The 27,095-nt window shown below is 44.6% G+C and overlaps 1 protein-coding gene across 7 annotated transcripts in view; it reads left to right on the forward strand.

The window, feature by feature from the left end:
* Positions 1 to 4,701: 4,701 nt before the first annotated feature.
* Positions 4,702 to 27,095, forward strand: part of ARHGAP12 (Rho GTPase activating protein 12) — a 119,041-nt gene continuing 96,647 nt past the window's right edge. For 3 of the 7 annotated variants that reach the window (XM_056131721.1, XM_056131755.1, XM_056131730.1), the window contains exons 1-2: positions 4,704 to 4,870; positions 25,611 to 25,646. The gene's annotated coding sequence lies outside the window, so the exon portion shown is untranslated. Of the gene's footprint in view, positions 4,871 to 25,610; positions 25,647 to 27,095 lie in introns of all 7 variants that reach the window. The other 4 variants (XM_056131739.1, XM_056131748.1, XM_056131773.1 and 1 more) reach the window with 3 other exon arrangements.

A 27,095-nucleotide genomic window follows, 5' to 3' on the forward strand; every position in this document is an offset into this window, starting at 1 on the left:
TTTTTTTTTTTTGGTCATACCTAGCAATGCTCAGAGGTTATTTCTGGCTCTGCATTCAGGAATTACTCCTGGCCGTGTTCGGGTGACCATATGGAAGGCTGGGGTCGGCCGCATGCAAGGCAAATGCCCTACCCGCTGTGCTATTGCTCCAGCCCCTACTCTTAACTCTATTTCTGCCTTTGCCTGTAATAGGTAAAGGTAAAGGTAAAGGTAAAGGCCCTCCCGTTGATCGTCGATTTGCTCGAGCGGGCCCAGTAACGTCTCCATTGGAGACTTTTGTTGTTACTGTGTCTGGCATATCCAATACTCTCAGTAGCTTGCCGGGCTCTCGAGAGGGGCGGAGGAATCGAACTCGGGTCGGCCATGTTGCCTGTAATATGAGTGTGAAAAAAAGAGCTTATAAATTTACAGAGAGAAAACTGAGGTTCCACGAGGAAATATTAGTAAAACAATTAACATCTTAAAAGAGATGATGTTTGAATGCTTTTGTAGTCTCTACCTATCACTCTCTTTGAGAATTTGAGAGTTAGTACAGGGGTTAAGGCGCTGACTGTGCATGGAGCCAACCCGGGTTTGATCCCCAGCACCTATATGGTCCCCTAGGCACCCCGGGACCGATCCTTGAGCAGAGAACCAGGAGTAAGCCCTGAGCACCGTGGGCTGTGTGGCCCAAACCCAAAAAGTTCTCTTTCAAGTTAAAATCAGAAATAAACATAATCGAATATGGAAATGCTTAGGCAGAATCATCTCAAGGGCATCTGTGTAACTTGTTCTGTTCCATAGTGGGTGTGGGAATAGACTCTCAGGAGACACACATTTCAGTCTTTCCCCAAATATCTCTTCTTTGACTTTAATTAGAAAATGAACAAATGGTTTGGGAAATTCTAATTTTATTGTTTAAAACAGAAGATTCAAGCCATTCAAATATCTCTACTTCAAATGCTCCACTTCAAAAAAAAAAGAATTTTTTTTGAAAATTAAGGTTTGATAAAATGATAAAATGTAAAGTGAGTCAAATGATATCTAATACTTAAATTTAGTACCCACAAACTTAAATTTACAGAGAAAATACTTCATCTGAAATTTATGTAAATAACTCCCAGTTTTAAAAATATTTAGCTGATACATTGAGTTACTAGTTTACCTAATGCACTTATTCTTGTCAGTCTGACTTTATAAAATAGTAAAGCCTGCACATTTTTAAAAATCTATAAAGTTGTTGATAATAATTTATTAACATTCAATATTCCAATACCAATCCCACTGCAATTACACTCTCCCACCACCATTATTTAAATTTTCCCACCCCAACCCAAACTTTCCCCCCAAAGCAGGTCCTAAATAATTAAGACCATATTTTAGCAACATAATTAAGATAGCAGAAGATTTTAGACTTTATTTTGGGGGTATTGGGCCATACCCAGTGGTCCTCAGGGGTCACTCTTGATTGAGTTTGGGGAATCATGTGTGATGGGACTTGAATCAGGATTGGCTGCATGCAAGGCAAGAGCCTTAAATCTTGTCCTACCTCTCTACATTTTAACCAGTTTTATTTATCCCTGCGGACAAGCAGATAATTTTCATAGTTAAGAGATCAAAAGATTTAAATGGAAAGAGTGAAGAATATTCCCTATGTTTTCCATCTACTATTTGATACCTCTGCATTTTGCTCTCCTTTCATGCTTAGGTAAGCCAATACATTATTCGCTGACATCTCCCTGCTCCTTTTCCTTAACAACAACAAAATCACCTCCGTCATCAAAACAGCTTATTCTTTTGTTGTTTTTGTCGTCATTAACAAAGTGATTAAATGGATGGAAGTTCATCATTTAGTTAGTATCCTGGTGATGGATATTTAGATTCTTCTCAAAAGAAAAAAAAACTTTTAAAGCCAGTTTTCATGTGCAGAAGTAAATCTGTGAGAGAAATTCCTAGAAGTTAAATTGGAGGGTCAGAGTACTTACATGCATTTGTAATTTTGAAAAATACTGCCAAATTCCTGTTTCTCTACAGCCCAGCCAAAGCAATGATGCCAGCTATAATCTTATGCCTTTTTCATTTAGCAATACACAATGAAAAGTGGGTTACCTATTAAAGAAGTAGGAAAAAAAGCAGGCCACATTTATTCAGCAATGCAGAGTCCGTTTTCACTCAGAAATATATTCAAAGGAACTGTGTACCTACTGCACATCAGGTGATATTAGGCATAATGGAAGAAAAATCTAACTTAAATCTCTGCCTTTCTGTAGAGCTTACATTTGAAATCTACATTTTGGAACTCTATGCTCCTCACAAGAAGTCAGTTAAATGTCAATATCATGAAAATGATCTGTTGAGATCCTGAGCCTAGGCGCCAGACATATGCTACCAGTGTTATTTAAAAACCAACTAGAGGCAATGTTGCATCTGATTTCATGGCTCTCCATCAGGTCCTTCTAAAACAACACACTTGGGCGAGAGCTCTTTTTATCTGACTCCATCTGCTGTTGGTAGTGATCAGCATACTGTGGGCATTGTGGTATCATTTGAGATTAAGTTGTGAAATAGGAAGTGGAGTTACAGGCAGATCCGCAAGTATATGCAAACGGTTTAGTTCTCTCTCTTGCTGAAACTGAGGGTACCCAATTCAGGTTTGGGGAGTAAGGATGACAAACTTATCAGCACATTGCCATCAGGACAGTTTTTTGTCCTTCTGTCTTTTGATTTAGAAAGAGGTCACTAGTGATTCTATGGAAAAGAGTTTCAGAGGCATATAGCAATACCCTGCATGCTAAACAAAGGCATGGGAAAGAAAACATGCAAGAATTGATACAAGACACCACCCATGGAAAGGAAAGGGTATTGGCAAGTGCAATGGTAGACATGGTCTGGTCTCATATGTATTTTAAGTCTCCTCCCTTTATAAAAGGAGGCTATCCTAAAACCTTAGTCTTTGTTAGGCTTAATTTTATAGGATGGTGGCAAGCTACAGCTGTTCAAGCTTTTGCAATCTTGAATGTTCATTTGGGAGATCAGCTTGTATGTCAGACACACAGAACCTTCAAGTATGAGGTGAAGGTCAGAAGGAGCCAATTCCAAAGAGTTCCTCATGACTCTTTTCTCTTGGTATTAAAATTTCTGTGAACATAACTTAGTGGTACAACACTTGTCTTGCATGTGTGAAGTCCTGAGTTTGAGCCCCTGAATTTGTTTTTCTTTTTTCTTTGCTTTTTTTGGGTTGCACCTGGCAATGCTCAGGGGCTATTCTGGCTCTGCATTCAGGAATTACTCCTGGCAATGCTTGGGAGACCATAAGGTATGACAGGAATGGAGCCCAGGTTGGTGGTGTGCAAGGCAAATGCCCTATCCATTATACTATCACACCAGTCCCTCCCCTGAATTTCAACAACAGCCCAAACAAACCTGTAATAGGTGAATGGTGGAACATAATCAAAACCAAAGATCTGCTACTGCATGAATGGAGATTCCTTTTTCTTTTTACAGTGCCTGGGATCAAACCCAGGGCCTCATTCATGCAAGGCTCTGCTACATTCCCTGCCCTGTCTGCCTGGGTGGTTTCTTAAGTTCTAATACTCATCTATTATTTTCCCCTCAAGTCCTTTAACTTTTTGTGCTAGGAATCCTTGATTATAGCAACACTTTGTTTATTTGTTTGGGGACCACAGCCAGCACTGCTCAGAGTTTACTCCTGGCTCTGTGCTCAGGGATCACTCCTGGAAGGCTCCGTGGACAATACGAGATGGCAGGGATTGAACCTGGATGGGCTGCATGCTATACTATCTCTCTGGTCCAGCAACACATCCTTTTACAGTTAAGTTGGAGAAGTGGTAAGTGCCCAAGGCAGAAACCAATTCTCTCTCTCTCTCTCTCTCTCTCTCTCTCTCTCTCTCTCTCTCTCTCTCTCTCTCTCCTCCCACCCCCCACCCCCCGTCTGTCTGTCTCAGTCATCCAGTCCAGCAGAACTTTCTCTGTCACAGGATCATCACGGAAAACCTTTAAAGCCCCTGACTTCTGGTTTCTGGGCTGCCATACTGCAAACGCTGCAAACTGGGGTGATAGGGCCATGCACAATTTGTCATACGGCAAACGCTGCAATCTGTGTGACTGGGCCATGCACCCACGGGGCTGGCACACAGCGGACGCGCCGGACCCCCTGGACCGGTGGTCTTGGTGCTCTGGAGTCTCCTGTCAGTGTAGCTGGCGGCCCCAGCGCAGGGTACCCTAGCAGGTCCAGCATGCTGGAAAAAAAAAAGTCTCATGGACCCAGCAATGGACTCAGCGTCTTAGGAGAGTGGCATTTCGTCCCGGGGGGGCCAGCAAATGGCACTTTCTCCGAGTCTCCCTGAGGGATTTCAGAACTGTCAACCACTAAGCGATTTCCCTCCGCCCCCGCAGCATCCCCCAGAGGGCCGAGCCAGGGCAAGGGGCAGGGCCCATGGCCCGGCGCTCCGGCCCAGCGCTTCATTCCTGCCACCCTCGAGCTCGGTGCACGTCCGGGTCGTCCAGCCCCTCGAGTGTTTCCCGCCCCCACGTTTCCCTCTTAGTTTCCAGCGCGCGTGCAGCCCCTCCACCCCGCCCCCGGCCCGCCTCCGGGGCTCCGACTCCCGCATCCGCCAGGGCCGATTCAGCCCGAGCCCGCCGCGCCGTCACGTGAGCCTCCCGCCCCGCCCCCGCGGTCACGTGAGCGACCGACCGCCCCGCCCCCGCGCCGGCGCGCTCCGACGTGCCCTGCAACTTACCCTCCCTGGGAGAGCAGCCTGCGGGGACGGGCGGCTGCGGCCGCGGCCGGGGGAGCGCCCTTTGCAGGCGAGCGGGGCTCGGGCGAGGTGGCCTCGGCGTCGTGGCGGAGTGCCCGCGGAGCGGGGTGCAGGTGGGTGAGGCGCTGCACAAAGGCGCCGCCGGGCCGGGGCTGTGCCCGCCGAGGGCGCCGGAGTTGGGGAGGAGACGCGGGGGGTGTGTGGGGGGGGGGGGAGAGGGAAAGGCGGGTGTGTGTGCGGGAGGGGGGACCCCCGGAGCGGCGCCCGAAGCGGGCCGGGGGTGGCGGCGGCGGTGGGCGCGGGACCCCGGGGCCAGCTGCCAGCCTGCCGGCGGGCGTGGGCGAGCGGGTTTAAAGGGCTGGAAGTTGCAGGTCGCCTGCCCCCCGGGTTTGCTGACTTCCTGTGCCCGGGCACTGCCCTCCCGCCCCGCCCCCAGGAAGCGGGGTGTCGGGGTGCGTGTGTAGAGCCGGCGGCGGCCGCTTCCCTCGCTCCCTTTCCGCGGGCAGGGGGTGCGAGCCGCCGCCTCCCCGGGAAGCCCACCTGCCCTCCCCCCGCCCCCCGCTTCCCCGGCCCTCGAGCACGGTGGACCAGAAAGTGGCCTCTCGGGTATCTGCAGCCAGTAGAGGTGCCCCGCCCCTGCCCAACGCACACTTGCTACTCCCCGGCCGCTTGCCGGAATCTCCTTAAAGTCCTTGAATTAAAAAAAAAAAATCCAACGAAACCTTCGTGCAAGCGTGCAGCCCTTTTCCACCCTCTCGCGGGGTGGGGGGTGGGCGGGGGGCAATTCCCCGTCTTCCACGAAAGACTGGCCTCGGAAGAGGGGTGGTTTGAATCACTGCAGACCCTCAGAAGACCTGGCCACATTGTGATCCGGAGAGAAAAAGAGCTTGGGGCCTTGGCTTTTCCAGAGGCGGGTGCAGGCGCTCCCCGCCCTACCCCCCCCCGCAGCTGCTGCTTTAAATACACTTGCAAAGGCTCCAGCAAACTGCTTGGGGCAGATCTTTCAGAAACTTCTTGGGGCGCCGAGGGAAGTGTGTGGGTGCCAGGTAAAGGCCCTCGCACACTCCCATAGCACCGGGTGGCTTGATGATCAGTGACTAGTGAAGCTTGATCTTACTGACTCCGCACTTAACTTGAAGGGTAGTGAAAGCGACTTGGAGGGAGTCCTTTCCCTTTCTGCTTTAGATTTTGCAACCCCTCCCCACCCCCTCGAAAGGGGGGGCCTTGGAAGACTGCACTCAGGAAAGGTGGTTTGAAAGGATCCCGCCCCTAGCAGGAGGGCCCTTGCATGCAAGTTGGCCAGCAGTGACCCTGGAGAAATGTTTGTTTGTTGGTCGCCACTGTTCCTTACCTGGTCTCCATGGAGGGTCATCCCTCTAAACCTCCTCCGGTCAGAGAAGGTACCAGTATTTTTCTCTTTGTTTTCCAAAATGTCTGGGGTACATTTTAGAGCAAGAGATGTTGGCAGCCGGGCGATGCTGCCAAGACTTGACCCAGGGCTAAGGACCCGGAGCAGACGAGCCGGGCAGTGGTTGCTTGTGGTTCCTCTGCCGTGGTTGCTTGTGGTTCCTCTGCTCTGCGAGTGTTGTTCTGGGTGGAAAAGGAAATTGAATCTGGGACTGTAATGTAACCGTGTGTGTGTTTGTGTGTGTGTGTGTGTCGCCTCCAGACTGGTCGACTGATTTCTCTTTCTGCTTTATCAATGTATAGATGTTGGAGAAATTGCTAATTCTAATGCTGTGATTCATTCTGTAATGGCATCTGAAGAGTTCTGGTCGCTACTTTTGTATCTTTAGATTTTGTAACAGTATACTAGTTGTGGGGTTTAGTGAAAACTTTAATGTAAAAAAACTGCTTCTTTGTGGTTATTTGGCTTTTTCATGAATTAGAAAGTATCAGTTGAGTGCCTTTTTTCAAACAGGTGATAGAGATGGACTTTAAAAAATCTAATTTTATTTTTACACTTTGTGTAAAAATTTTACTGGGGCAGTGCTGGGAGCCACTCCCCAGGGTGCCAGTATAGAACTGGGGGCCCCCTGCACTCAAGGGCCTTAGCCACTGTGCATTCTCCTTGACTTGGGCTTTACAAATTTAAGTATGTTACAATGTAGTTGACTTTTCCGAGAATAAAAAGGGTGATAACAGTCTTATGTTGACTAAAAGTAGTGTATATGGGAATGTGTAGCGTTGTAAATACTGGCGAGTCTGCCTAGAACAGCAATCTTGTTTTGTTTTTTCGCTTGAGGTGGGGTGGGCCACACCCGGCAGCATTCCGGGGTCACTCCTGCTTTTGTGGGGTTGGGGAAACCGCAAGTCCTGCCTGGAATTGAACCCAGGTTGGCTGTGTGCAAGGCAAAGCGCTTTTACCCCTGTATATACCTATGATTTCCCTGACCCTGAAATAGGAGCTTTTATAATAGAGAAAAAGGAAACACAATTTGTTTTCTGCAGGTATGCCAGAATTTTAGGTACAGTTTCAATTTTTAGTTACGGGGCCTTGGAGAATGAACCAGATGTGAAAGGTTCATGATAGCATCCAGTTGTGCTTCAAATAGTGCTTTTCAAATCACCGTCTTTTGAGGAACCCATTGAGCCACTTCTTTGTGGTTTTGCTTTTCTTCAGTTGTTAACTGGTCTAATTGGGCCACATCCTCCTTTGTGGATGGCTTTGCTGTGGTTCAGACATTTTCCCAATTCTTTTTACTGATTTATCGCAATGTAGTTCCTGTTTGCAGTCATTCGCTTTTTCTCTGAACTGGACCGGCATTTGTTTCTAAGCACACCTCCCTTGTTGCAGATCAGTTGTCTCAAACTTGAGTGTGCCTGGGAACCACCTGAGTGGCTAACAAGCTCCCAGGTGATAGTGGACTGCACTTCCGCCCTGACCTCAGACCACAGCTGTGCAATAGAAAGAAGCTTGCTACTTCTACCTACCTGTGTATCCCAAGAATTTTAGTACTCAAAAGGTGAACGCCCAAGTGAAGAAAATAAAGTGTATTGTTTTGTCATGTAATCAATATGATATTATTATTCTGTGTGGGGGACTGTGATAATTGGGACTTGGGGACACTCCTTGGTGATACAGAGGCCTGTTGGTTTGGAGCTCTGGTTCAGAGGTCCTGGGGAAACCAGGACAAATTTATGGGTGTGGGGGGTGTATGAGGGACGTGACTTGGATCTTTGCACTTGTAAGGTATCACACCCTTAGAGCTAGCTCCATGACCACTTAATTAAAAGAAAATTATTGCAGGGATAGGGGTTGAGCCACAGATGGTGGTGCTGGGGTCGCTTCTGGAGGTGCATGGGGAACCATGTGATGCTGAGAATTGAACCAGAGTCAGGTGCATGCTAGGCAGGCACCTTACCCTCTGGACTATCTCTCCTGGCCCTAAATTGTTTGTTTTTTGTTCTGCGATCACACCCAGTGATGTCCAGGAGTTATTCCTGGCTCTGCACTCAAGAATTATTCCTGGTGGTACTCGGAGTTCATATGGGATACTGGTGATCAAACCCGGGTTGGTTACATGAAAGGCAAACATCCTACTTTCCGGCCTATCTTTCTGGCCCCTCAGTTATTTTCTTATAGGGGCCACATCTGTTGGTAGCGGTGGGGTGTTGGAGACCCTCTCACAGACCCAAATAGGCTTGGTGCTCTGTAATGTTGGGGGTGGGGATGTGGGCATCAGGACCACACATTGTGCTCTGAGGGACCTCTAGGGCTATCCCAGGTATGGGGTAGGGTCTGAAGAACTTGGGTACAGGAAGTCAAAATCAGGTCAGGGTCTCAAACAATCTGGAAATGCCATTTACTTCTTGAGCTATCTCCCTATTCGCTCAGAAAGGTTTATTTCTTTGTGACTGTGCCAGCAGTGCTCAGGGATTACTTTTTTTTCTTTTTGGATTTTGGGCTTCACTCAGTGGGGACCATAAGGAATGCCAGGGATTCATCCCAGGTCAGCCTTGTGCAGGGCAAGCACCCTGCTTTCTATTTTAGAGTTAAAAAACAAAAAACCTCAAAACCTCAAAACTCAACTTTTAAAAGAGCTAGCCAAGTGATTTCATTCCTCCCTGAAAATTTGAGAAGTAGTAATCTATAACTCTCTACTGGGTGGACCTTGGGTGCTCAGGCTGAATGGTGGTTAGTATCAGAGTTGGTGCATCAGAATAGTGTCTTTGTAAGAAGAGCTAAGACATATAGAGGACTTGCTGTGTTTTAGGCAGCACATCAAGTGCTTTATAAATAGTTACACATTTGATTTTCCCAATATATGTTGTGTATATGTAATATATACATAATTGATATATATAATTGATTAGATCTGTTTTATAAGCAGGGAGAAAAAAATCCCCTGAGATTCAGAGGTTAGGTAATTTGTCTTAGGTCACACACAGCTAGCAAGAGGTAAAATCTGAAGCATCTGAGGATTTAATATTTTTTGTCTGGGGGCCAAACCTGGTGGTGTACAGGGGCTACTCTCTACTCTGCTGGGTAGTCAGTCCCCAGAGGGTTTTGGGGGTGCAGGGACTCAAACCCAATCTTTTACATGATGTCATGCTGGCTAGCCTTTTGACTGTTCCCCCAGTCCAAGGAGGGGCTGATTTTATGGGGGTCAGTTGGAGTGTTTTTCTCTTCTCAGATTTGTTGCTTTTTTGAGTAAGCAGTGATTAGTGTGGAAACTCTGTATCCAGCCTTGTGATTTACAAAGCACTTTTTCTTTATTCTCTCAAGGATCTTTTGAGGTTTGTATTACTCCCTTTGTTCTACAGATAAGTGAAAGTTCTGAGGGTCTGAGAACTGATACATGGCAAATCCTAGATTTCAGTTCCCCACCTCTAACTCTCAAGTCCTGTGCTGTTTTCCTTTACCTTGTGCTCTTCACCAAAGAAAAATTTAGAATATAATTATTTCCCCCAGTTTTTATTGGTTTTGGGACCACACATGGCAGTTCACTGACCTATCTGTTTGGCTCTGAATCTGGAATTTTTTGTTATTATTTTTTATTTTACTTTTTGGGGCTGGAGTGATAGCACAGCGGTAGGGCGTTTGCCTTGCACGCAGCCAACATGGCTGACCCGAGTTCGATTCCTCCGCCCCTCTCGGAGAGCCCGGCAAGCTACCGAGAGTATCTCGCCCGCACGGCAGAGCCTGGCAAGCTACCCGTGTTGTATTTGATATGCCAAACACAGTAACAACAAAGTCTCCAATGGAGACGTTTCTGGGCCTGCTCGAGCAAATCGATGAACAGCGGGAGGACAGTGACAGTGACAGTGGTTTTCGAGTGACACCCAGCAATACTCAGGGGTTACTCCTGACTCTGTACTCGGGGATCACTCCTGGCAGTGCTCCAGAGAACATATGGGATGCCTGGGATCGAACCCAGGGAGGCAGCCTACAGGGCAAGCACCTTACTTGCTATACCATGTCTCTGGCCATGGGGCAAAATGTATGGAGATTTAAAAAAAAATAATAAAGTTACGATATGACCAGGAATTTTGCCTCTGGTTATAGCTAGAGGAATGGAAAGGCAGGCTCAGAGTGATACAGGTGCATTTACGTTCACAGCTGCAAAAAGGCAGAAGTAACGGCTGAGAGAGAACACATGCTCTCATGCAGGTGGCCCATCTTTGGATCCCCAAAATGCTTGATCCCCTGAGCACCACTTGGAGAAGCCTCTGAGCACTATATGACAGCCCCCTGCCCCATGCTGAAAGCAAATCAAATGTCCATGGTTTGAACAGATAAATAAAATGTGGTACACAGTTGCCACATTTTTTGGGCTGGAGCAATAGCACTGCAGGTAGGGCATTTTCCTTGCATGTGGCAAATACGGGTTCCATTCCTCTGTCCCTCTTGGAGAGCCCGGCAAGCTACTGAGAGTATCCCGCCCTCACGGCAGAGCCTGGCAGGCTCCTCGTGGCATAGTCGATATGTCAAAAACAGTAACAAGAAGTCTCACAATGGAGATGTTACTGGTGCCTGCTGGCGCGAATTGAAGAACAATGGGAGGACAGTGCTACACTGCTATATAGCTGCAGTGCAGTATAGTATACTGTGTACATTATAACAGTACTCACTGATAAATGCAGTTAAACTCAACTCTATACCTACCTATATGCCCCCAAAGCCCTAGTCACTGGAATAATCACAGAACTAGAACAGATCTTCTCTCAAAGTAATCATTATTAAAACCAGGTCTCCTGCACACGAGCTTGTGCTCTGCCCACTGAGCTCTCTTCCACCCCTACCATATATGCACGCATTTTAGAGTGAGATTTGAGCTCAGGGGACCTTACAGGATGCCAGGGATTCCACCTGGGTTGGCCACATGCAAGGCAGACAATCTATTCGCTATGCTATTGCTCTGGCCCTAGAGTGAGATCTTTAAATGTTTATTGGAAATTACCTGTAATTTGCTATATATTATTGGTTCACTTAAATCTTGATTTCTGAGGTGTGGTAAATATACACTGAAGTACTAACCTGCAACCATATAAAGTGGTAAACTGAGCAGATACACAGCAAATACACAGAGCAACATGGTAGAATCTTAGAAGTGCTCGGAGATGGGTTCGAAGGGTACGCTCTTTGTGATTTGTTAGACATTTTCTATCACAGCTTTGCTTCGTTGAGTGAACAATGATTGATTTGAGTATCTGTTTTGTTTTTATAGTTTTCCAAGTACTTTTTTGAATTATCATTCTCAGAAGGCTCTTCTGAGCTTTGTATTGTTTCTTGTTTCACAGATGATGTACCACAGTTCATTTAGGCAGTCACTGGCTGTGTGCCTTTGGATCGTCTCCAGTCTCTGACTGTGATGAGTAAAGCTGTTTTGAATGTTCATGTAAGGTCTTTGCATGCACCTATGTTTTTGTTTCTCTTGGGAATGAATAGAGTGAAGACGATTTGATAGACTGTATGGAAAGTGTGTATTTATCTTGACTAGAAACTGCTGAAATATTTTCCAAAGTGACTGTACTATTCTGCATTCCCATCAGGAATGAATAAGAATTCCAGTTGCTTGAGTCATTAACTTACAGAGTAATTCATATACAAATACACACATTCAGATATGTAGCCGTTCTAGTGAGGGAGTAGTGATAGCCTGTGTGGTTTTAATTGTATTATAAGCATTTATTGAACAGCTTTATTAAGCTGTAATTTCTACGTGATAGGTGACATATACTTTATATTTGCAGTTTGATGAGTTTTGACATGTGTATATTCATAAAATCATCACTTTTTTTTTCTTTTTGGGTCACACCTGGCGATGCACAGGGGTTACTACTGGCTCATGCATCAGGAACTACTCCTGGCGGAGCTCAGGGGACCATATAGAATGCTGGGAATAGAACCTGGGTCAACTGCATGCAAGGCAAATGCCCTACCTGCTGTGCTATCGCTCCAGCCCCCTAAATTACCACCTTTACCTGTTGCCCCCATCCCTCATTTTCTCAAGCTTCTTTGTAATTGATTGCATTTGTTCCTTGCTTACTGTTGGATTGACTTTTTCACTATTAATTGGTTTTCATGTTCTTGAATTTTGTATAGTATGCTTGACTTGAATTTTTTTACTTTGAAAGATGATTTTGACATTCATTATTCAGTTTCTAGTTTATTGAGTAGTTTTTTCCTTATTGCCCAGTGATATGACTCTGCCACAGTTGTTTTATCTGTTCCTCTCTATGTGGACAGTTGGGTGATTATGAATATTTCTCTGCAGGTATTTATGAAGATATGTGCTTTCATTTCTTTTGGATAAATACCTAAGAATAGGTACTCAGGGTCATATGGTAGGTTATATATTAAAAATTCTAAGAACTGACAGACTTTGTTATTAAAGTAGTTCTATTATTTAACACTCCCACTAGAATTTGTTTGAGTTTAGGTCTGTTTTCTTGAATAGTATGGCCAATTTCAACTTTTTTTTTAACCATTCTAGTAGATGTGCTACGTGTGTGTGTGTGTGTGTGTGTGTGTGTGTGTGTGTGTCTGCATTCTAATTTTGTTGTGGCTTTGATTTTCAGTGCTCAACGACCAGTTTGGCATTTTAAGGCATCTTCTCATGTTATTTATTTATGACTGTATCTTCAGATAAGTGTTGTCTCTTTTTCTCTTTTGCTCTTTCTTAATCAGGTTGTATTAATGGCTTGTACAGTTCTTTATGTAGCCATTATATGAGTTCTCTGTTTATGAGGGATATTGATCTGTCCTTTTTTTTTTTTTTTTTGGCTTTTTGGGTCACACCCGGCTATGCACAGGAGTTACTCCTGGCACTGCACTCAGGAATTACTCCTGGCAATGCTCGGGGGACCATGTGGGATGCTGGGAATCGAACCTGGAACCTGGGTCAGCTGCGTGCAAGGCAAATGCCCTACTCACTGTGCTATTGCTTTAGCCCCATGTCCTGTTTCACTTTTTATAAAAAGTTTGTGTAGAATTTATCCCAGATTCTTACATTTGGGGTAAAATTCACCAGTAAACTATTGGGGCCATGCATTTTCTTTGTGAAAAAAATTTTTTTTGTTTTTGTTTTGGGAACCACACCCTTTGATGCTTAGGGTAGATTCCTGCCTCTTTCTGGGGCTTTGTGCAGGGATCTAACTGGGGTGGCTGCATGCAAAGACAACCTCTGTCCTACCTCTTTGCCCACTGTGGAAAAATTTTTGGAGATAGATTTGATGTAAGGAGTGTTTAGGTTATCTGTTTCTTTGGTGTTATTCGGGCTACTCCTGACTGCTTAGCTTGCATAGTCATCTTCAGGGGACCATTAACTGGGGTTGGCTGTGTGCCAAGCAAGCACTTCAACCTCTGTACTCTCTCCAGCCCCTTTTTGTTCTTAAGCAAACTCTGATTTTCTGCCTTTCAAGAAGGCAGATTGAATTTGTTCAACAGAGGAATTCATTCAGTTCCTCCGAGTTGTTGAACTGGAATAAAGTTTCTCATGTTATCATTAAAAATTATTTTCCCGGGTCTGGAGTGATAGCACAGCGGGTATGGCATTTGACTTGCACGTGGTCGACCCGGGTTCTATTCCCAGCATCCCATATAGTCCCCCGAGTACTGCCAGGAGTAATTCCTGAGTGCATAAGCCAGGAGTAACCCCTGTGCATCGCTGGGTGTGACCCAAAAAGCAAAAAAAAAAAAATTATTTTCCCTTTTGCTGCGATGAGAGGGGGTTGCACACATGCTCGATTGCACTGCGTGTGGGGACTCCCTTGGGCCTGGCGTGGTGGTACCTGGCGTCTCAGTGATGCTCTGTCCTCTGCTCCCAGCTGTGGTGCTCACACATCTGTTTCAGTTGTGCTGTGCTGGTAAGGTTGCACACTAGTTTAGTTGTGGTACTTGCCCATACTGGACAGGGTGCTGGAGAGCTCGTGCTCTTATGTGGTGCCAGGGAACCGGCACCTTGTGGAACTGCTGCAACTCATCTGCTATGTATCAGTAGCATGAGGGGTTGAACTCATGGCCTCATGTTAGCAAGGCAGGCACTTACAACCCCTGCGCTGTTCCTCAGAAGCCCATAAAGTATATTAGCTTTCATCATGTGCAGGACATGTAACATTTTTGTGATTATTCTCATGACTTCTGAGGGTTTTGGGTAGGTGTAAGGTGACTTGAAATTACATTCTCAGTGACTGTTGTCATAGTGATACTGGTCCTATTTCATTGTATTACATACTATGTTTTGTTTTGCTATTTATTCATCCATCTATGGATGTTTGATTTGTTTCCACCTTTGGTGTTTGGTTTTGGGCCACTCATGATGGTGCGGGGGCCACTTCCCACTTGGCGCTCAGGGGTTACTACCAACAGTGCTTGGGGGACCATGCATGATGGGACCGAACCTGAGCCTCCTGCATGCAAAGGATGTACTCAGCCAGTTGAGCCTTCCCTTTGGCTCCTTGGTTTTGCCTCTTGTCTGATGTGAGTCAGAGGTGTACCTGTGTCTGGTTGTGCCCTGCTTTTCATTCTTGTTTTTCTTTTTTGGATTTTAGTTTTTTGAAAAATCTTCTATTGCTCAAGGTACTGTGATTTATAGTACTGTCAATGATGGTGTACATCATCCCAGCACCGCACCCATCACTTGTGTACTCACCTTCCTCCCTAAAGGTCCACAGTGCCCCTCCCTTTCAAACTCGCCCCCTCCCCCAAATGCACAGTTGTATGGGTCAGTTCTCCCTTTGTGATCCATTGGCTCCACAAAGCTCCCTCCCCCCCCCCCCCCAAGTCCCACCTATGAGAGAGATTATTCCCTGTCTGTCCCTTTCCTCTGTCTGACTCAGCATCATATCCTCTAGGTCCACCCCTGTGGTGCAAATTGTTAAGAGCTGTGTATATATACCACAGCTTTTCTTTCTTTTTTGGTTTTATTTTGTTTTTGGGGCCACACTTAGAGATGAAGAATGCTTACTTCTAGCTCTGAGCTCAGGGCAGTTCTAGGGGGCCCCCTTGTGCATTGGCTTTTTGCATGGCAAGTCCCCTACCCCTCCCTGTACTGTCTCTCCAGCCTCTGATGCTATCTATAGCTTCTTGATCCATTCTTCTGTAGTTGACATTTAGGTTGTTTCCACGTCTTGGCTATTGTCGTAAGAGTGATAAAAGCACAATTGTGCATTTATCGTTTTTAATGAATGTTTGTGTGCTTTGGGCAGAGATGCCAAGAGCTCTCCTAGGAATATGCCAAGAGCTCTCCTAGGAATATAAAATATCTGTATTTTAGAGGATTCCCTTTATTGCTTTCCAGATTATTGAGTCAGATTAATACAGAGCATGCAGGGTTAAGGTGTTTGTTTTATACATGGTTGCCTTTGGTTTAATCCTCAGCACTATACATGTTCCCCGAAGCACTGCCACAGTGACTCCTGAGCACCACTGGGTGCGACCTGGAAAAACAACAAAACATTAGAAAAAAAATGTGTTTTTTTTTTTTTAAGGATGGTAATGTTTTAGAGGAATGTTTGAGTGATTTGGTGGAGGTTGTTAATGCTTAAATAATCAATATACTTGTGAGGTGAATTTGTTTTTTTTTTTTTTTCTGGAGTACATCATTAGAGGATTAGGAATTTGGTGAAATTTTCAAAGATCAAGGTTAATTTTCTTTTTCCCTCTATTTTTAAATATTTGGGCCATACCTGGCAGTAGTCTTAGGACCTTTGGTGGCTAGGAGTTAGATGGTACCTCCCACATGGAAATAAAGTTATGTGCTTCTCCAGCCCTTTGAGCATCTCCCTGTTTTCTCCCCGCCCCCTCCCGCCACCCTCCAGGCCGCTACTTTTTTTCTTTCGGTCTTGGGTTCCATCTAGATGTTCGGGTTACTCCTGACTCTGCACTTAGGATTTACTCCTGGCAGTGCTCTGGGGACCATTTGGGATGCTAGGGATCATGAAAGGCAAGTTCCTTGCCTGTTAAACTCTCTTTGCAGACCCCCTGGTTTCTTATTACTGTCTGATGACACAGACTAAGATCTTGGCCATGGGTATGTCCCCAAAGGAAAAGTCCAGGTGTCTGCCTTACTATGAGCCGGATGAGATGCCCCGAAGGGAAGGTAGAATTTAAATGAGCTGTAAAAATTAGATTTCTCCCTTCCTGGCTTAGGAACAAAAAAAGACCATTGTAGAAAGTTCTTATTAAGACATTATCTCAGCAAGCAGAGCTAGCAGCTGCTAAGAAATTCCAAGTTCAAGGTGAAGCTGTTGCAGATTTTCAAGAGAACAGAGACTCCACTGTAGCAGAGGAGAGGAGGAGAGCTGGATGAGAGTGGCGTGGGAGTTAAGGGTATAGAATTGGTCACTTTGTCGAGAATTTACAGTGTACCCACCTGAAAAATGAAGCTGTGTATGTGTTTCAGTAGAGTCTTTGCAGCTTGGTGTGAAGTTTGTATTGTTTCTATCTTTAATAAAGTTTTGGTTTCTTGTTGTATGCAGAAAAATGTAATAGTACTCAAGTGTTAAGAGTTATAGAAGGACTTCGTTGAATGGAGTTCATTTAAATGAGGAGAAAGAAAGCTGAAATATATCAGGCTAATAAGGAAGGGTGATTTTAAGGGTTAATGTGGAGCCATTATCAGTATAGGTAACTTTTGATACATGGCGAACTCAGAAGGGAAAGGCAGTTATCCTATTGGTTCAAGAAAAAGTTCATTCCTTGGAATTTTCACTAATACTGTGAATTTTATTTTTTAACCAGGTTTTTATTCTTGGTATCTGTACTGTTTGGGGATAGTACAATAGGTGAGGTGTTGGCTTTGCGTATGACTGACCTGACCTGGGTTCCGGCCAGGTATTTCCTATGATTCCTGAGCCCTGTCAGGAGTGATTCCCAAGTGAAGAGCCAGGAGTAAGCCCTGAGCATGGTCGGGTGTGACTCTCAGAAAAACAAAAACAAAATGCAAATTAAAGTTTGTGTGAGTGGTTCTCAAGGAATGAACCCTACTTTAATCCTTTTTCTTTTTTCCTTTGAAAGGGCTTGATCTGTTTACTAAAGTACTGTTTTTTTTTTTTAAATTACATTTGACTTCTCATTTTCTGCTCTGTTATATATTAACTGGGTTGGTATTTATGTACATCTCTGTGGGGGCATTTAAGAATTATTAGGAAGGTATAAAACTGCTCTGAATGGAAAACTCTAATACTGTTGGAAGAAATGTAATTTGTGTTTTTTATCCCTGGGTGCCCTCAGCTCTACTGGTGCTACACCCAGCACTGGGGCGGAGCAATAGCACAGCGGTAGGGCGTTCGCCTTACAAGCGGCCAACATGGCTGACCCGAGTTCGATTCCTCCGCCCCTCTCGGAGAGCCCGGCAAGCTACCGAGAGTATCTCGCCCGCACGGCAGGGCCTGGCAAGCTCCCCGTGACGTATTGGATATGCCAGACACAGTAACAACAAAGTCTCCAATGGAGACGTTACTGGGCCCGCTCGAGCAAATCGACGATCAACGGGAGGGCCTTTACCTTTACCTTTACCTTTACACCCAGCACTGCTTGGGGACCCTGCAGTGCTGGGAACCAAACCCAAGGCTCTGCCAAAGCCCTGACACTTTTAACTCTCATCGGGGGTCCTATAATAAGGTCCTATAATGCCTTTTGTTTTATTTTTTGGGCCACGTCTGGCCATACTCAGGGTTTATTTCAGTCCTGGAGGGGCTCAGAGGACCGTATGTTATGCTGGGGATTGAACTTGGGTCGATCACAAGTAAGGCAAGCATCCCACCTGCTATCTCTATTGTTCCAACGCCTAGAATTTTTCTAGAATGTTCCTGCTGAGAAACACAGGCAACCTGATTCTCTAAAAGTGGATTGTTGAAAAGAACAAAAGAAATGTGAGTTAAATTGTTTAATCGTGGAATAGCCTAAAATAAGACATTAACGATGATTATCAAAGAGGCCTATATTACCTCTAAGTTTAGTTATAGATTAAGAAAACCTAGTAATTGGGAGTACTTAAACTCAGATACTTAAAATTTATGACTCTGTGTGTGTGTTGGGCGGCTGGGGGGTGGGGGAGGGTGGGGGAGGAATGGTGAGGAAGGTCATTTTGGCATTCCAGGCTCAGTTTGTATACCACCAGTTTTAGAATCTATCCTTTCTCCACAGTTTTGCTTCCTTTATTTGACAATGGATTAGAAACCAGATCTCATTACTGGGTGTACTTGCTACTGTTGGGATGTTGATTTTTTTGACAGCAAAGAAATGTTTGTGCACTGAGTATATAAACATATGGCTAGAACTTTTTTTTTTATGTAGGAGTACTGCTATTTATTCAGCCACTGATTAGCTGATTGAAATGTGCATGAACTCCACCTTACTTTTTTTTTTCCCATTTTTTATAATTTTATTTATTGAATCACCGTGAGAGCAGTTACAAAGCTTTCGGGTCTAAGTCTTGGTCATACAATGAAACACCCGTACCATCACCAGTGCCCATTCTCCACCACCAAAAACCCCAGTATACCCCCACCCCACGCCCTCCCCTACCTGTGGGGCAGATGATTTCCACATTACTTTCTCTCTACTTTGATCACATTCAATATTTTGACACCAGACCCACCATTATTATTTGAGATTTTACCCCAACACTCAGATCTGCTGAAAAGACAACAGTAGACAATTTGTGTTCTATTGCTGGTTATGAATAACATGATGTTGCGTGGCTGCAGTAGGGCCATGTGATTTTGAAATTATGAAAATTTAACACTTAAATCTGGAGGGATTTCTGCCAAAAGCCACTGGGTTTCGAGATTTGCTCCTTGGGATCATGGCCATTGAGCAGCTTGATCAGGAGCCAGAGAGGCCATTCGTGGGCAGTGACTTGGGGTCTTGTTGGGACGGGGAGACCAGGACCGGCTCCATCCTCATCCCGTGAGGCCCAAAATGTCTCGTCACTGTGGGCCCAGACCTGACTGTCTAATGGCTTCTGGAGGAGTATCGCCATGAGCTGCCAAGGGGGGGAGCAGGTGGAATGACAACACCCTTTCCTCCCTGGGGCGGCCTGGCGACAGTAAATGTACTGTGGGGTCCGGATGCTTTTCTGCCAAAAGCCACTGGGTTTTTGAGATTTGTTTCTGAGTCTCTGGGACCATGGCCATCAAGCAGCTTGATCAGGAGCCAAAGAGGCCGTTTGTGGATGATGACTTGGGGTCTCGTTAGGGTGGGGAGGACAGGAACGCTTCCACCCCCTTCCCGTGAGGCCCTGCGTGTCTCGTCACTGGGGGCCCAAACCTCCTGACATCTGGAGAATGGTAGCCACTGGGCTGCCGGGGGGAACAGGCCAAGGCACGAAACCTATTCCCACATGGGTTGGCCCAGCACCGGTAACCTACTGCAGGGACCGGACACATTTCTGCCAAAAGCCGCTGGGTGTCGAGATTCGTTTCTGAGTCTCTGGGATCATGACCGTTAAGCAGTTCAATCAGGAACCAGAGAGGCCATGCCTCCAATTATATAGCTGAGCCGGAGGTGGTTTGTGGGTGTGTTTCCCACATACCTAACTTTTGGCCATTTACTTTCTTGGTAAACTTTACCCCAAGTTTTTGGGGTCTGGCCAAAGGCACAGCAGCAATTTTGGGGTATCTGGAAGTCTGAAGGTGCGATGAGGCTGCTGATGCACTCGCTTCACAGGTACAGATTGACCTGCTGGCGGCACCATACCCCTAGCTAGAACTTTTTTAAAAAAATGTAATTACCCGTCTGTGTGTTAGGTTGAAAAACTGAGTTCATATTGACATCTCTAAATGTGACCAGTTACCGTGTAGGTAATTTCTAGCATTCTCTCCTTATTTTAAAGTCCCATTTCTTGTCCAGAAACAAATCTACCCCCCATTGTCCTTCCAGGTATCACTCACTTGTTCAGTATGGATGTACAGTAGCATCAGAATTTCAAACTCATTATCCCTGTAGGGAAACTTTAAAAAAGTTGTAATATTTCTTCCCTCTCCAACCACCTTCCCACCCCCCCCACCCCCCGGTCACAATTTCTTTTAAATTTTTTAATGAGTAGCTTATTCTTGCAAATTTATGGTGCAGGGGATCTAATTTCAGTTCTCGTAGATGGAGAACATGAGCTCTACCACTGAGCTATGTCCCTGGTCGGCAGGAAACATTTTGTCTGCTAGACCCTGTTTATTTCTGAAGTTAGTTAGACCAGCATCTCTGCTGCCCTTCTATCCAGTGGCATTTGTGGTTCTGACACTCTTGGCACATCTGCTTTCCATCCCAGGGTTCCCCTGACTTCTGAGTGTTAAGAATTTGCATATTGAAGTCCTTGCTTTGTGTTGTAAGGATGAAGAGATTTGGCAAGTGTGTAATGTCACATTTCCACCGTCGCAGTATATAATATAAACTCGTTTTATTGGACCAGAGGAATCTTCTGTGCTTCACCTATGGAACCCTTTTCCTCTTTCCCTCTTCTACCCTGATAATCACTGTCCCACTGTCCTTATGTTTTTGACTTTTCCAGAATGTCATAACTGAAATCATTTATGTAGTTGTTTTAGATTAGCTTTTTTGGTTAGAAAAACCTAAGGCTCGTGTGTGTGTGTGTGTGTGTGTGTGTGTGTGTGTGTGTGTTTGTGTTTGTAGCTTGGTTGTCTAATTCTTTTTATCACTGAATAAGGCTGAATTGTATGAATGTTTAGAAGATTGTTTATCTTGTATTCTGTTGAAGGACATCTTGGCTACTTCCAGATTTTGGCAGTTATAAATAAAGCAACCATAAACATTTGTATGCCGAACTTCTTGTGGACATAAGTTTTCAGCTCATTTGGGTAAACACCTAGGAGTGTGATTGCTAGATCGTATGGTGAGACCATATTTGCTTTGTAAGAAGCTGCTAAATTGTCTTTCAGCGTGTCTGTACAGTGCTGCCTTCCTACCAACAGTGAGTGAGAGTTCCTGTTGCTCTCTGCATATGACACAGAGTTTGGTGTTGTCTGTGCTTTGGCATTCAGCCACACCATTAGATATGCAGTGGTGTCTTCCATGTTTAATTTGCAAGTCCCTAATGACATAAAGTTGAGTAGTTTTTTATATCCTTATTTTTTGCCTATGTCTTTTTATTTTTTAATTTTTATTTATTTTTATGTCTTTTTAAATCAAAAAAATTTTTTTTGAGCTTAGGAATCACTCCTGATGGTATTCTGGGGACCCTATAGGATGCTGGAGGTTGAACCTGGGTTGGCTGCATGCAAGGCTATCCTGCTGTACTGTCTCTCTGGTCCCCATGTTTTAAAAATTGGAATATTTTCACTATTTTTATAATAGCCCAAGAAGAAGCATCATTGTATCCACTTCACCTCTAAGATTTCATGGCACAGATCTTTCTTAAAAACTGCATGCAAATGTGTCATCATTATAAAAGTTACTTGCTTCCCCAAATATTCCTGTTACTTCCCCAGCTTTGTTTCAGATTTAAATCTTGATTTTGAATTTCCCTTACCAATGTTTTTTGACTGTGTTCTTTACTGCTTTCCAGTTTCCCATTTATTTCTTTTACCTTTTCTGCTGCTCTTCTCTTGGCTGGTCAGAATAGTTTATAATTTCAATCACTGTATTTTCCTTCTTCTTGCCTAAGGAAATACCTTGTATTATGTATCTTTTTATTTTCAGAAAGTGGGGATCATTAGAAACAGTTTCTGAGACCAAGACCCCGTGCTCAGGGGACCATATGGTAGTTGGAATTAAACACCTCAAACCAGCCATGAACTTCATCCCTTTGAGTTATCTCCTTGGACCTATAGTTGCTTTATTTTGTTTCGTTTTATTTATGTATTTATTGTTTTGGGGGAGTCACACGTTGTTGTTTCTCAGGAGTTACTCCTGACTCTGCACTTACAAATTACTCTTGGTCGTGCTTGGGGAACCTTATGGGATGCTGGGGATCAACTGGGGTCACTTGCATTCAAAGCAACCGCCCTGCTTGCTGTACTATTGCTCTGAGCCCTATTTTGTTCTATTAAAAGTTTTTAATTTTGGTGGTCCTGATTTTAGATCCTCAAACATGCAGGGCTGAGTTACATCCATGGCCTAAACAGTTACTTTTATTATTGTATTTATTTTTGGTTTGGGGGCCACACCGAATGTAGTCAGGGGACCATATGGTAGTTGGAATTAAACACCAACTACATTCGGTAGTCTACACCGAATGTAGACTACCGAATGTAGTCTGCCCACACGGCAGAGTCTGGCAAACTCCCCGTGGCGTACCCAATATGCCAAATACCAGTAACAATGATGGGTCTCATTCTCCTAAAGAGCCTTGAATATAATCTCAGGGCTAGGATGAAGGAGACGTTACTGGGGCCTGCTCGAGGCAATCAACGATTAACGGGATGATTTGTGATTTGTGTGATTGTGAAACATGCAGGGCTGAGTTACATCCGTGGCCTTAAACAGTTACTTTTATTATTGTATTTATTTTTGGTTTGGGGGCCACACATGGAGGTTCTCTGGGCACTGTAATAACTCACCCTGTGCTCAGGTATCACCCCTGGCGGTGTCTGGGGGTGATTGTGGATTTCAAAAGTAGAACTGGACTTGGCCACATGTCAGACAATTGCCTTAACCCCCTTAAATGGGTACTTTAAAAAAGACTTAGAGAATTTTATATTAAGAGTCTCTATTACATTTGTTTTGGTTTTGGGGGCTATACCTGGCAGTTCCTGGGAGCTTCTGTGGTTTGGTGTACCAAGTATAACCACCAGCTGGTTGAACTGAGTTCCTGTTTCTAAATTGTGTTTTTAAGTTTGTCCTTATTTAGAGCTATATTAACACTTTGCTGTTCCTAATGTTGCTAAATAGGTTGTACATATATTGGACTTAGATGGTGGCATGATTAATCATGGATACTTCTACTAAATTAGCATTTTCACTTGTTTATTTTACAATATACCTGGTAAGATTGTCATGCTGAGAGACGCATTTGATTGAAACAGATGTCCTGGGGGAGGAAGATAACATTTGCTGAGCTGTGTAATTTGTGGTAGGACAGAAAATGATAGAAACTGGCAGACAGGAAGGAGGAGTATATTATAGGTTAAAATACCATGATAGAAATTTCTCAGTCTGAAATGGAGGAAGAGACACTGAGAGATGTCAGCAGCTTATGTTTCTCTGTGTGTCTGTGTTTATGCCTATTCCTGTTGGAACACGAAGAAGTCTGGTAAGAGGCATGTAAAGCGGCATGAATGCTTCTGAAATTGCAGCGAAAAGCAGTTGCTTGGTCCTGGGCAGTAGGTTTGCAGAGACTTTGTACGTACTAAGGGATTGGCTTAGTAGCTATAAGTACACATGTGACTAACGTGCTGGCAGGGTAGGGTGGTGACCTGAGCCATGCGCTCGGTTATAAAGGAGTGTCCTGTATGTGGGCATCACAGTTGAGTAACAGTGTCTGAGAGGGTGAGATGAGAGTACAGCATTAGGAACTAACCCAAGAGAAAAATTCACGAGTTTGGGGAGGGCAGGAAGAAACACGCCCAAACGGTACACCTTTATTTGACTTTCTTTGATGTCCGGTTGTGGAGGCTGGGGTGGACAGCCGGCCAGAAACTCATGGGCTCAAGACTTATGTTTAGATTAAGTAGGCGGAATTTTCTCACATTCACAACTCCTTTTCACTTAACTGAAGAGTATCATTACAGCCCGCCCCCAACCCCCACATTTTTTGGTCTTCGCAGCTTGTAATAAGTCTTTTATCTAACTTTTTGGAATCTTGGATGATAGCATGTAATTCCTGCGTCCTGACTTTCTTGAAGTTTGTACTTTTAAACATATCTTAGGGCCTTCCTAGGTCCATCCCCAACCCCCAGCCCTTGTCAGTTCCCTTTTATTCTCTTCCCTCATGTACCCCCTTTCGTTCAGGGCATCTGTTCTGAGATCTTGCTACCATTTTTGGGGACACTGGCCTTGTGAAGAAAGATGCCTTATTCTCCAAATTGCCACCAAAGAGCTTTAGGTTGGGTGCCTGAGGTTGAAGTAGCGAAACTCCCTTATCTTTCTCCATGGCTCCTCCTACATACCTTTCTTGGTAGTCACTGGGAGGTGTAGTCCTGCAGCCTGGAAGGGAAGAGGCTGAGTGTGGGCCGGCCTTTACCCCATTATTGTTCCCCACCCCACAGCTCCTCCCCCCCCCCCCACGAAAGCCCTAGTTTCCCCTGTTCATTCATAAATACTCACCTTTTCTCCACTCTCCACTATGTCTAGTGCCATAATCCTCTACATATTGCCTTACTCATTTCTCTATCTACAGAGATATTTCTTAAGTTATTTATTGCTTCCTGGAAAGACAGTCACCCGAGGATAAGTATTTCAGTGAGGGACTTTTGAGAAGATGTATGTCGTTATATAAGTTATATGAAAACTTAAGTAGCTAAAGCGATTAAGACACATAGGGAGTAAGATCCTGGTAATGCTTGGAAATAAAAATTTGGAATGTTAGAAATTCTGTGGGCTATGAAGAGAAAGACCACGCAGATTGGCAGGACTGGGTTGTTGGTTCAAGTTTGGACCTTGATTTTTGGGTCTAATATGTCTCCCATGGATTTGGTTGTGGGTGAACACTTAGAAAAATCTCCCTCCTTTCATTTTTGACATTCTCTCAGGAACTCAAGGTCTATTCAGTAGAGTCTTTTGTATCCTGGATATGTTTCTTAGTAATTAAGTTGTTTCTGACCAGGAAACTTAGGTGCCATATTGTGTCTGTTTTCCAGCTTTGTGTTAGGAAGCGTACCCGTATACAGTTTAAGCTTCTTTCAGTTCGACTCATAAAGCCACAGCTCCCGACGGGAAAGTTCTATTTCATGTTCATAATTCAGTTATAACTTAGTGAGCAGTGGAGGAACTTACTAGGACTCTAACAACCTTCAACATTCAACACTGTAATCTCAAAAAAAGTGCCATTCTAAGAGTTCTGCAAAAATAGCTTCTCATATTACTAATTTAAAATGATTTCTACCAGGGGCGGGTGTGATAGCCCAATGGGTAAGGTGTTTGCCTTGCATGCGGCCGACCTGGGTTCGATTCCCAGCATCTGATATGGTCCCCTGAGCACCGGCAGGAGTAATTCCTGAGTGCAGAGCCAGGAGTAACCCCTGTGCCTTGCCCAGTGTGACCCAAAAAGAAAAAACAAACATTTCTGTCAGCATGAGAAGGACCAAAATAAAGTTGATAGGGTGTAGAAATGAAGCAGGAGAGGCTGAAACATGCCATGTGTTTGGCCACATGTCAACGGGTAATGCTGAGTACAATTGGGATATTTTCAAGGATATGTTTGGTGTTTCTTAGCACTTATATGAAATGTCACTGTTCGCCTGATTCACATGATCCTGGTTAAAACTAATGAATTTTCATTTTTTTTATAGGTTTAAATATTATACTGGACATGTATTTCTCATAAGGTAAGCCTCCCCCCCCCCCCCCCCCCCCCCATAAGTTAAAATGTTACTTCGTCACAGTTAGCTACTGAATGGGTACCTATTGGGCCACCTGGGTTTATGAGCTTTAGATGCAATTAGATGCAGTGCTCAGGGGGTCGGTTGTTATGCACAGAGCAGACAGCAGCAGCATGCCAGGATCTTGGGTACTGAAGGCTTGTGTGAGTATTTAGCACTGCTTAAGTTTGCCTTAGGATCCTAGAGCTTCGCTGAAAGTGGGTTTCCCAGGACTGTTGTAGCAGTGTCATAGACTAGGTGGCTTAAAATAACAGAAACTTAATCCCACTTGGTTCTGAAAGGCTGAGGGTCCTGAAATAAAGGTGTTAGGAGGGCCAAGCTTCTCTGGGAGAATTCTTCCTTTGACTTCCGAAGCCTCTGTTTGGCGACTGTCTTTGGTGTTTTTTGCTTGTAACTGCCTCACTATAGTGTCTGCCTGTCTTCACAGTATCTTCCCCCTGTCTGCATCTCTCTCTCCTTGTAGAGACACCCATTCACTGGATTTGAGACCCCACAAATCAGGGTTAGAGTGGTTATGCCTCTAAAGACCCCAAATATTATTTCCAAAAAAGGTCAAATTCACATGTTCTACGGTTGGAACTTCACCATAATTTTTTGGGGGAAGGGAAGGTGGGTGGTGACACAGTTCACCCCATGGTTGGACTTTGTAGCAATAATGATACGCTGTGATCATTTTAAGCCTGAATGCAGTTTTATTAGACACTAAAATATTTTGGCATTAGTAGAGAAATGTCAGTGAATGCCAGACTTCACAAGCCAGTTTAAGACGAATTAATTTTGAATGGCAGGGTATTGGTTGAGTATTGATTTTTTTTTTTTAACATTTAAAACAAAACAAAACAAAACAAAAAACCTAAACCCGGTCTTTGTCGGTCATTCGTAGGGCACATCTTGTGGTCCTCCTGAGGTAGACGTGAGGAAAATAGGACTGCAGTGGTTATTACCTGGAGCACCACTGGGTGTGGCCCCCTATAAAAATCAGATGGAAACAAAGTCGCAGTTTATTTGGGGGAGGGGGAGGTGTTTGCACCCCATTCTGGTGCTCAGGTGAGCATGTGGTGCTCTAGATAGGGGCAGCTATGTACAACACGAGCTCCTTAATCCTTGAACTGTCTCCGTGCCCCTCAGTTTCTTTACACTAATGAACAGTGGTTTTTTGTTTCTTTGGTTTGGTTTTGGGCCCACGTCCAGCAGTGCTTGGGGGCAGGGGAAGCCCATGCATTTGGGGAGTGGACGCAGAACTCTTATGTGCGAGCACACCCTCCAGCCCTTTGAGCTATCTCTCTGGCCCCGAATAACTTTTTTTTTAAAAGTCCATTTATATTTTATATGTAATGGGTAACAAAATTTGTATAATTGAGTAATTAAAAAAATTCTTTCATGTCTTTGATTGCT

Source organism: Sorex fumeus, unplaced genomic scaffold (genome assembly GCF_029834395.1).
Source record: "Sorex fumeus unplaced genomic scaffold, SorFum_2.1 ptg000007l, whole genome shotgun sequence".
Taxonomy (NCBI): Eukaryota; Metazoa; Chordata; class Mammalia; order Eulipotyphla; family Soricidae; genus Sorex; species Sorex fumeus.